Source organism: Camelus dromedarius, chromosome Y (assembly GCF_036321535.1).
Source record: "Camelus dromedarius isolate mCamDro1 chromosome Y, mCamDro1.pat, whole genome shotgun sequence".
In the NCBI taxonomy this organism is placed as follows: Eukaryota; Metazoa; Chordata; class Mammalia; order Artiodactyla; family Camelidae; genus Camelus; species Camelus dromedarius.
Genome location: NC_087473.1, coordinates 11,064,179 through 11,076,555, shown reverse-complemented (window position 1 = coordinate 11,076,555; position 12,377 = coordinate 11,064,179).

The window sequence follows — 12,377 nt, the reverse complement described above, 5'->3', positions numbered from 1 at the left end:
ATCCATATATTACAGCAGCATTAGGTATACTCATCATGGTGTATATTACACTCCCAGGAAATTTTTTATCCTATAAGTAGAAATCTGTACTTTTGGATGACTTTCCTGCAATTCCACCTACCACTATAGCCCACCTCTGGTAGCCAAGTCTGATCTCTTTTTCTGTGAGTTTGGGCTGATTTCTTGTAGTTTGGGTTTGTCTTAAATTCCACACATATGTGAGGTCACATAACATCGGTTTTACTCTGATAATTCAAGTAGCAAAATGCCTTCACATTCCATGCATGTTGACGAATTGAAAGAGCACGTTTTCCTGGGTTTTTTATGGCTAATGTACTTACACACTTAAGTTTCTTCCATATTTAGCTTTTTCAAATAATGCTGTTATGAACAGGGTTGTGCAGGTATCTATTTGAATTAGTGTTTTTCTTTCCTTTGGTTCCCAGAAGTAGAATAGCTGGATCATAAGGTAAATATATTTATAGTTTATTTTGTGGAAATGCTACACTATTTTCCATTGTGCCTGCACAACTTTACATTCCCCCTAACAGCGCACATGGGGAAACTGAATTTCTTAGTTGACAGACTGTGATTTTTCTCTGCCATCAATTCAGAGGATTTATCTCTTTCTCTCACCTCTAATTTCAATCTAAATCTTTATGGGGAGCCTGTTTTATGGACCTATATGTAAGGTTAGGCTAATATTTTTAAGTCTTCGATAATGCCTGCCAAATTATTATTATTATTATTGTTGTTTTTGTTGTTGTTGTTGTTGTTTTGTTGTTGTTGTTGTTTTATTATTGTTATTATTGTTGTTCTTGATGTTAAGGTTGTTATTATTATTATTATTAAATTATTACTACTACTGCTACTACTACTATTATTATTACTATTATTACTATTACTGCTCTTACTACTATTACTATTATTACTGCTACTATTATTAGTATTATTACTACTATTAAATTATGAATTTTTATTTTTATTTTTTTTATTTTCTGAAATCAAGCAGGGCCCTCTGGTGCACTCCAGGAGGAATACAGACTGATGACACAGATAATATTCTAACCACAAGCAAGACCATTAGGCTACTTAGAACCAAGGGATGGAGGCAATTATCCCTGGAATTACCACAATCTCAACTGGAGCCTCTTTCCCTTTCTGCTACATAATCTCCAATCAAAACCTAGGGAATTGGGTATTTGCTCTTTGGGGCATAAGTGTAATTCTCCCCAGGATTTCTTGCTTCCTCAATAAATCTATTTTTTTTCCCTCAACACTTGTCTCTCAGTATTGGATTCTTGAGCAGCAAGCATTCAGTCCTTAGATTAATAACACACTTTTTTGAGCCAGCCAGTATATACTTATCCTGTGCTTCCTAACATTTCTCACCACATCTAGAATCACAGAAAAGTTATGTTGGAACCAATGGGAACTCTGCTGCTCATGGCTTGCCAACTTGGAGAGGGAGTATTTTGGGGACATCCCAGGAGCTGTCAAATCTCCTTGTCTCAGAGACTCCCCATCTCTCTCACCTAGTTGGCACTAGTAGCCTACTTTCACTTTGGTGGAATGAGGGAAATGTGCTTCTTTAAGAAGTAGGCATACTCCTGTCTGAGTATGTCCAAGAGTGATGGCTGGTAGACCTCTTTATTTCTATACGGACCCTTGTGCCATTTGGACATGAAGACTTGTTGTTGGTACCAATTGGGGTGGAAAGTTGCTCAGTTGTGACCAGTTCCACTAACAGGATTAGTTGCTTGTTTGAAAATGAGTCATTTGAAACATAAGAAAAAGGCTACAAACCTAGTGATGATGGGGGATAATATAGCCATTTCCACTCAAGTCCTTTCTTAATGATTTTTGGTAGACTGGCAGAATTGTAAGTGTATTTCCATGACAAAGAAGAAAAAACTTTTCAACACTGTGGACCAAAATATTCTTTAGAGACTGGAAGAAATAAAATGAAACAGGTTCTTTTTGCACATGTCTTAGAGATATCTAGCTTTATAAAACCCTTTTCAGAATTCCGGCCTTGAGGGAACCAGTTTTTCTAGGAGAACTTATTTTCCTCTCCTTGGGCTTTGCAATGTAGATATTCTACCAGGGCTCTCAGGGACATTTATCCTGTGGAGACCATCTCTAATTCCTGAGACTGACAGAAAAAGAGGGGGAAGAAGTCATTTTAAATATCACTCTCTCCAACTGTTACTTATAAACTAGTGAGCTTCAGCTAATAATGCCAAATTCATGACTAAGATTTAATATGAAACTACGAGATCTCATATTTTGTCTGTATATAAGTCTTCATGTGCATTAAAAATAGATGTCTTTATCTTTGGGTGGTCTTTAAAACAAGTATTTATAAAGGCTCTACTTAATTGGATTAAAGGAAATTAAGTGCTTATGTGAATTGTCAGAAATATGATAGGAAACTGGAAATGTTCATTATTAAGATGAATTTATATGTTTAATTAATTTAGGCATGTCTTTAGAGTCATCAAACCTAAGTATAATTAGTAAAATACTTTTATTTTAACTAATGTCAATAGAAGACAAATAGTTTCTTATAAGTATTTGGAATTTGTCAAGTAAAATATTGCTCTGAATGGAATTTTAATAAGTTCAGTGTAAAGGAGATAAGAGATTTTAGGTAAATTCTTTAAGAATAATTATGTTTTAGGGGTGTTTCATAAATTGACATTTTGAATTGTACTAAATCGTATGATAGAAGTTTATTGAATAGCTAAGTTAGTCCAAAATAAAATAAGGTGCTGAAACACTAATTAATGAAAACAGACTTCCTTTTACAGAGGATCTACAGAATTTTAGGATTATTAGTAAATATGATTGGTGCAGGATGTTTTCTATATGAAAGCACATAGTTGTAGAATTTATTTTGGATTGGCATTTATTTTTCCCTATCGAAAGAGTATTAATGAGAATGCAGAATTTCTTATTCTAAAGATTTCTCTAGAAATCAAGCTTTGTATGAGCTGAGAATTCTAATTTAAATATGTAATTCAAGCGACCAGATTTAAAAAAAATTCAGCATATAGTAGAAAAGCAAGATATATGTTTCACTAAAGGAAATTTTCAGAAATGTTATCACACTTTGTTAAGGGAAAAGTGAAATAATTTTCTCATAGAGTTGGTAGTTTCTAGATGGAAAAAAAAGTTTTGGGCAAACTAATATTGTTACAGGAAATGTTAGAAGAATTTTGATAAGTGAACCTTCACAAAGGAGTTTTGTGGAGGGTCAAGACTGGTGAGGATTACATTAAAAGAAAGTAATTAAATATATGTTGTCAAAAGTAAGCACGTGAAAGACTGGAGTTTGGTTTTTGTTCCATGTCAAGGGAAGAGAATTTTCCTGAGGTGTTGCTTTTGACCACAGATTGTGTGAGGTCTCTGCTTTGAAGTGACTTATATTTTCTTTTGTAACATTTTGTCACTTTGATTAAATAAATAAGTATGGTTTCACAGTGACTTGATTCTATTTGTCCAAGCATTTTGAAACTTTTTTTATATTTTTGGCAAACTTATCAAATATCAAAGTCTATTTGAAGCCCTTTTGACTTCCAGCTAGCTTTGGGCTTTTTTTTTTAGGAAGTACCTGACCCATCTTGGAAAGAAATATTAAACTAAGTAAGCTTTTTGTTTTCCGTTTTTGGTAACATAATTTAAATGATATACATTGTCAAGCAATAATAATAAAAATTCTCAAGTTACATTCTGTGTACAAATATCATTAATACAAGTGTTCTAAAAATTGTATAAACTTCCAACAATTTGAATATATACTGATATAATGTTATTGGTCATAATTCTAGCTATTGTAGCCATGTTCCCTTATCAGTTGCATTGGGATAAGACGTTTAACTGTGACGTTTAAACCTTTTGTTATTCAAAGACAGTCTTTGTTTTACAAAAAGTCTTCATCTTCAACAAGATAAATAGAAAAGACTTTTAGAGAAATATAGCTTTCTGATTATTTCAGATCATATTGCTGACGTGAGCAAGAGATTAAAGAATCCTGATGGAAGCACCTATGTCTTCATAAAATGTTTACTAAAATGTATTAGTTGCATGGGATTAAAAAAGTTATTGTCATGGTTTTATATTTTTAAAGACATTTTGTCTAAAATATTACTGGTTTTAATTTATGTCTTCCAAATATAGGGAAATCCATCTCCTTGAGCTAAGTGTGATTTTGTAACTTACACACTTGTAATTAGAATGGAAACAACTATCTACTCTCCCTGACTTGATTTATCAAGAAATTGGAAACTCATATGTTACAGCTGCTTTATTAGATAAATAAGGAAGGCCACTTTCTGACTGTTGTTATTTAGGTCATGTCAGAAAGGGAAGAATATACTTACATCTGAGAGTTAAAATCTGGCATGTTTTTGGCATGGCATTCCTGGCTCTGAGAAGCCTTTGAAAAGTTCAGCTTGAGACTCTTATGAAATGTTTCAGCACGACCAATTTAAAAGAGAGTTTCTGATTAAGTACACTTACATCAGTAGTCAAGCTAAGTTTATATTGAAATCAGAATTCAGTTGTGAACTAGTTAACCTTAAACTGGCAATATATGTAAAAAAAGAAAAAAAAGAAAAATAAAAGAAATGAGGGTATATTTAGATACAAAAACATTAGGTTTCAGTGGAAAACAACTTTTAACTCTGTTCAGTTATGTATGTGTTTTCTGACTAAAACTCACCTCCCAGATCATTCCTCATTGTCTTGCTACATAACTGTAAAGTTTAATTGAATTACAAAGAAGACACTCATTTTGTTTCTGAAGCTTATCACTGCAATCTATCTTTGGATGAAATTTAAATACCCCATAAGCCATCACCAGAGTCCATGAAAACTGAGAGGTTTTTTTAATATTAACTAGACCTTTGCCCCAATACTTAAGAAGAGAAAATATTCTTAATAAATTTATCAGACTATAGCTATTCATGAAATGGGTCACTGCTTGCTTTTTCTACATGAAGCATATGTTTATGTGACAATTTGATTTACCTGTAAATTGTATAGTATGTAAAATGTTTCCGAATCAGCATACCTCTAGTCTCGTTAATGTCTGAAAATTAGGGCTAGCACCTAGGGACATGATAGACCCAACACAGATAGCCAAACCCCATTGCCAAATAGGTTGATAGTCAGAGCACTCTATCTAAATAGTTGCCACCCAGAAGGGGGAAAGGATGGAAGAGACTTTTACAGATTGAAATATTCTGATTTATACATATTTTATTTTATACACAAGGCTAAGCAAATCAGACCATTTGTGACCTAATAAACATATAGTGTATATCTGCTGTAACCACTAAGGGGGAAAAGAAAAAGACACATCTGGACAATAATACAAACATGCATTTTGATTATTGTAACCATTGTAAAGTGTCTACTAAGTTTCAAAAATTTGTCCAAGTGCTTAGACACAGCAATCAAAGAGAGATTTAATATTTTTCTAATAAAAAATATAGGGTTAAACATAAAACTATGGAAAATTTCCACCTCTAGTCAATTCCAAAAATTGAGAAGGACTACCCATTTCAGCAGGAAGTAAGCAGAATAGTTCTTTTCCCATTTTCTCAAAACTGAGAAAGTTGAACTTAGAATGGGAACTAAAACTGAGTTCTTCTGCTGTCAGTGACTGAATTCTCTAATCAAATTTTATTCCCTTTGGTCTTCTGCAACTGTTCCTCCTCAAGACTGAGGATTATCCAAAAAGGGGTAGGGAACCTTGAAGTCCAACATGTTATTTTGTGGCCCTATAAGTTGGTAACAGGATGTTGGAACAGATAATGTTCCAACTACAAGTAACACCTGGTGGCTACATGGAACCATGAGATGGAGACAATCATCTCTGAAAACAGAAGACTACCTCCACACCAGCTTGTAGCCCCTTTCCCTTTTTGTTATGTAATCTTTGAATAAAGCCTAGGGAATTGAGAACTGGTTCTTTGGGGCACAAGAACAACTTCTCCCCAGGAGTCTTGGCTCCTTGATAAAACTCTCTCTCCTTTCATACTCCGTTTGCCCCTCTGTATTGGATTTTTGAGTGACAGGCAGCCAAACATGAATTCAGTAACATTTGTAGCTTCTGATTACTCACTTAAATTCTTTTAAATAGTGAAAGGTTATGTAAACTTAAATTCCTTCATACAGTTTAATTAGAAATGTGTTTTTATTTCCCTGACCTCAGAACATCCTCAAGCTCTACATTTTTCCCTAGCAGAGAACTTGCACAATTTTAAGTCCTCTGAGAAGTACCCAACCTTAAACAATCTCCCATTTAATCTTTAGGCCTCACACTCAAGTGAGGTTCGATTACTGCTAAGTGTACTACCCCTATATGCTGTTTGGACAAAAAAAAGACCCTTTCCCATCTCTGGCCCCATATCCCTCTCTCAAGATGCAGAGAAGAAATTGATGTTGTAGCTGGCTCCTTTATTTTGTAGGTGTCCCTACATTTCCCATCTTGCCCAGCAAATACAAATCTTACAGTAAAGCAAGAAGGGAAGATTGACTCTAAATTGAACTAGATCTATGAATTTGAACGAGAGCTAAGAGTCATAAATCCTTTTGTAGTTCTTTGTCACCTTTAATTCCTTAATCCAGCTACCACTCTTAACTCAATTCCTGGTGATGCAGCCTGGTTTACAATGTTTGAACTCTGCTCAGCTTTCTTTTCAATCCCATTGCCCCATGATTTGAAAATTTATCATTGCACTTCCATTTAGAAGAAGGACTTGACATGCAGGGAATTAATTTTCACACTAATAAGCTATTATGAATACCTCTCAGTATCTTTCCAAGTTCTTGAAGGCAACTTAGCCTCAGTAGCTGTACACAAGACTCCAATCTTTTCTGTTATATTGGTAACCTTTTGCTCCTTAAGCACACTCTGCAGGGTGCTCTTATACACTACTTCATTCTCATGAGGCCAGTAGCTAAGCAAATCCATAAAGCCTCCCATCTACCATTCAATGGGTAAAAACAATTCTTCTCCACTTTGGATCTGAGAGATCTCAGGACACTTCATTTCTTACCCAGAAAAACCTAGAACCACTGCTGCCTGTATCTTTCCAAAAACAAAAAGAAACAGTTACATATATTTCTCTGTGCAGTTTGTTACTGCTGCCAATGGATTTATAATTAATTTCACTGCCCTTGTTACATCTCTACATGCCTTTCCTCACAGATGCTACCCCAGAGCTTATATCAGACATTCAGGAGCACTGTCCTCCTTGGAAGACAAAATGATCACTGCCACAATCCTCGCCCTTGGCTTAGCCAATATTTGCAAACTTTTTAACCTATACCACCATGAATGTAATGGAATTGGTGCAAGTATTCTAGGGCAATCTTTGCACCTCTGATATTTCTGAGAGCAGAATTCTTATACCAGTTAGACTACTGACAGCAGAAATGTGTGTCAGGGCCACTATTCCTGCCACAATGGACAAAGCCAGAGCTATCATGTTAGCTATTCACTCTTATGTTCCCCCAGACCATGTCGGCTCTCTGAGAAATTTATAAGATACATCATATCTCTATATAATGGCACACCATGTATGAACAAACCCTACAAACCAATACCTCCATAAATTATCCTGATGGAACACTTTAAATCTGACTATTCCAATATCTGTACGTGATGATGGAGAGCCCTACTCCACATCGCAATTGCTGTGCCACAATAGAATTGGTCTCAAATTCATGGGCATAATTTGTATATTCCATTGCACAGTCCAGACTTACGTTCATTTTTTGATGGCTCCTGTAAGTGAAGTTTCTCAGAATAACAAGTTGTCATACATCCTCACACAAAACAATAGAGACATACTCATTGCCCACTGTAAAATCATCCCAAGTCATTGACCTCACAGCCCTTATGAGGACTAGCACATAAGCAAAATGTGACCACAACTTACACTAGTTCCAAATATGTCTTTGCAGTCTGTCACAAATTTAGTACAAACTAAAAATACCATAGATTCTTGACCTTTGCAGGTATTCATATTGTCAATAGATGGGTAATTGCTACCCTACTTTATGCCATTCACTAGTGTAAATTTTAATGTTCACTGTTTATTCCATTTCACAGAAACTGACACTATTTCTCTTAAGTACAATAAGTGTGCAAGGCTGCTAAATAGGTAACAAACAACATACCCCCCAGTATGTTCTCTACTCAAATGATTAATCTGCCTTTATTCCTGATAGATAGTGTGGGTATTGCAGCAAGTGTGTCAGAATGAAAACGATAAGTGGATACAAATGGACAGCAAATAATTATCAAACCATGCATCTAGCCAAGAGAACTGCCTGCAGCCTCCCATCTTTTGACACAAATTCCCCCAACCCAAGCAGCACCTGTGTAGTCTAGAGATAAGGAACTGAAGGTAGTGGATTCTGTCCTCAATCACTATATTTCTGACTCATTTACTTCCCATGGAAATACTTATAAATGTCACAAAATAATTGTAGGGAAGCAGCATACCTCAGGAAATCCCAAATTGCCACTTGCAAAAATGCAAATAAATTTTATACACTTACCTCCATCTTTAGACTACTCTCTCTCTTTAGATATCCTCTACATGTTTAGTGGATGGACTGAATGTTATCCAGGTAAGGTGCTGACACCAAGAACACCTTACTTGGATAATAATTATGTAGTTAACAACAAATTTTACTTCCCATTTTGAAATTATTTTCTGGGTGGAATCATAACAAGGAACAATTTTAGAGAGAAATAGGACACTTGATTTCAAACAAAGGGGTGTCCATTTAAATGTTATATCCTTAAAAAGTCATCAGTCATCAGTGTAATTAGAAAAAAAAATCTAAACATTAAAAATAAATTAAGGAACTTCCTTGACATAAATGGTTAGGGGAATTACCCTTGGCCTTGATGCAAATCTGAATGGTCCAAGTAGTAGACATGGATTGATTTCTTTGATGTAGATTTATATATTTGCCTATGACCACTAGCATCTCTAAACCTGCCATTCCTGGACTGAGTGGACTCTATGGACTTGGATAAAGAGTCGATGTTATGATTATCTATACACTGTGACAAATCAGTAGTCAAATCATCCTCTTAAGAGTTGCCTAAAAAGAAACGTTAAAAGGAGTTCTTTGAAGTGGAATGAGAGATGCTAATTAGCAACATGAACACAAGTGCAAATAGACAACACGCTGGTGAAAATAAATGTATAGTCAGATGGTGAAAACTCTAACTGTAATGTGATGGTGTTTTCACCAGTTATGAATCTTAGGTTAATAATTATTAAAATAAGCATTCCTACAACCATTTGGTAGTGGGTACACAATATTAAAATTTGAACATTGTGACATTAAAAATATAAAATGTGAGGCAGAGCTGGAAGAGGTTTTGTATAAAGTCAAGGTTAAGTTGTAATTAGCTTAATATAGACTTTTATGTCTTTAAGCAATTTCAAGAAAACCTCAGGGTGACACACACTGAGATAAACACAAACTATAGGAGAAACACACAAGATAAAGAGAAGAAAATAAAAGTATACCACTGTAGAAAGTCATCAGTTCACACAGAAAGACAGCACGAGGGGGCGAGAGTTAGAAAGGAAATTCAAAACAACCACAAAATGACCAAACAGGATGCTAATACAATATTCTTACATAATATTAATTTTTTAAAATGTTAATACTTTAGGCGCACCAATCAAAAGCCATAAAGTGGATAAGAATACTGTGTGTATAAACACAAATAAAGAACAGACAATACTCTGCATTATCGAGAAGAGATTCACTTCAGCTTTGAGGACAATCAACATCAAAGGGAAGAGATGCAGAAAGATAGTCTGTGCAGGTAAAAACCGAAAATACAGCAGTGATGGATATATTTCTACTAGAAAAGAGACTAGAGACAGATGAACAGCAAGAGAAGAGGAAGGCCATTTTATAATAATAAAAAGGTGGCTTTATCAAGGGTAACAAAAAATTGTACATTTTTATGTATCCAGTACCAGAACATCTGAATATATTAACCAAATACCAAAGACCTAAGGAAGTAATAGGAAGTAATACAATTGTAGACCAAGAATAGAAACAGCCTATTTTCAACAAAGGATTGTTCATGTAGACCAAAGTATAATAAAATGAGCATTGGACTTAAACTTTACCTTAAGAAAAGTGGACTTAACAGGTATACTCATAAGATTCCATCCAACAGTAACATTATACAAATTCCTCTAGGGCACACGTGACCATTTCTGTAGGAAAGATCATATATTAAGGTAAAAAAACACCAAGTGGTACAACCCTATTAAATGTCGTTTTCAAACACAGTAATATGTGTGGGAATTCTCTAACAGAATGAAAACTGAAAAATTCAAAATTACATAAAAATTAAACAACAAGCTCCTACACAAACAATAGTTCAAAAATAAGACACCAAAAGAGAAAAAAATATATTAAACTTGATACAAATGAAAATGGAAGTGCAAAAACCTGAACTTAGAAGGTGGAAAAATAGCAGCTCTATGAGAAAAGGTAACGGCAAGAAATGTACAATTAAGAAAACAACCCTCAAATATATAAACAAACTATGCCACAAATACTGCAAAGAAGAATAAACTAAACCCAACTATTTCAGAAAGTAGGAAATAATAATTACCACAGCACAAATAAGTGAAATAGAGATCAGAAAAGTACAAATAGATAGAGCAGCAAAAATAACGGCTGGCTTTTTGAGAAGGTAATAAATTGTTTTAAGGTAGATTTATCAAGGGCAGAAAAATACAGGGCTCAAATGAAAAATTGCACATGAAAGACAAGACATTGTGAATAATATAACAGAACTAAAAAGGATTACAAGACACAAGTATAAACAAGCAAGAAATTGGCCAACCTAGAAGATAAATCCCTAAAACATACAATCTGCCAAGACTAAACCTTGAAGAAACAGGAAATCTGATGAGACATAAAGACAAATAAAATTGAGTCAGTAATGAAAAACCACCAAACATACATCAGCTTTGGAACACATGATATTATGGGTGACAGCTAAGTATTTTTAAAAGAATTAACATCAATTCTCCACAAACTTTTCAAAAAAACAAAGTGAGAGTAAAGAGCAAAGATTTGAAACTCACAAATATTAAATTTGACAAGGTCAACAAGGGCCAGATACCAAAAACAGATAATGTCACAAGAGTTTGACAAGATCACTAAAAGTAAAGGGAAGAATGAATGAGAAATAAACAACAGTTGGAATCTACACAACATGCTACTAAAATGTTAATGGGTCAATGAAGAAATTAAACAATAAATGTATTAAAGGCCTTCAGAATAATGACAACTTAAACAAAACAACATGATTTCTATGGGATGCAGTAAAAACAATCCTAAGAGGGAGGGTGATAGAAATAGATGGTTTCATCAAAAAAGAATAATCCAAATGAAACCTAACCTATCATCTAAGAGAATTAGAAAAAGAAGAACAAGTAAAAAATAAAGTCAGCAGAAGGAAAGAAATCATAAATATCAGGAAGGAAATAAATGAAATAGACATTTAAGTAAGAAAAAAAGAATAACAAATAATTGATAAAGTGAAGAGAAAGAGTAAACAAAATTAACAAACCCCTGACCAGGCTCACCAAGAAGAAAAGTGAGAGCACACAAATAAACAAAATAAGTAATAAAACTGAATAGAATATAAGCAGCACCAGAGAGGGGAAAATAATTTAGAATACCATGAACAACTGTATGGAAATAAATTGGACAATGTAGAAAAACTGGACAAGCTTCTGGAAATATAAAATCCACAGAAATCGAATCCCACAATAAAAAAAAGAGATCATATATCATGGCTGAGTTGGGTTCACCCCACAGACAAAGGGTGGTTCAACATATGCAAATGAGTCAACATGATACCTCAACCAGAGAAAGGACAATAATCACATGATCATCTCAATAGACACAGAAAAACCTTTTGATAAATTTCAACACTTATGTATGATAAAAACTAACCAAAGTGGATATAAATGGAGCATATCTCAACATATTAACAACTACTTTATGACAAATCTACAGCCAGTATAATGCTAAATGTTGAAAAGTTGAAAGTCTTCCTGCTAAAATCTACAACAAGACATGGATGCCCAATCTCACCATTTCTATTCAATATAATATTGGAAGTGCTGCCCATAGCAATGACAGGGCAAAGAAATAAAAGGGGTCCAAATGGGAAGAGAAGACCTAAGAATTTCTTTAAAAGTGGACAACATAACACTAGAAGTAGAAAGCCTTACAGGCTCCACATTAAAACCCCTGGAGATAATAACAGAATTCATAAATTCTCTAGTGGCCAG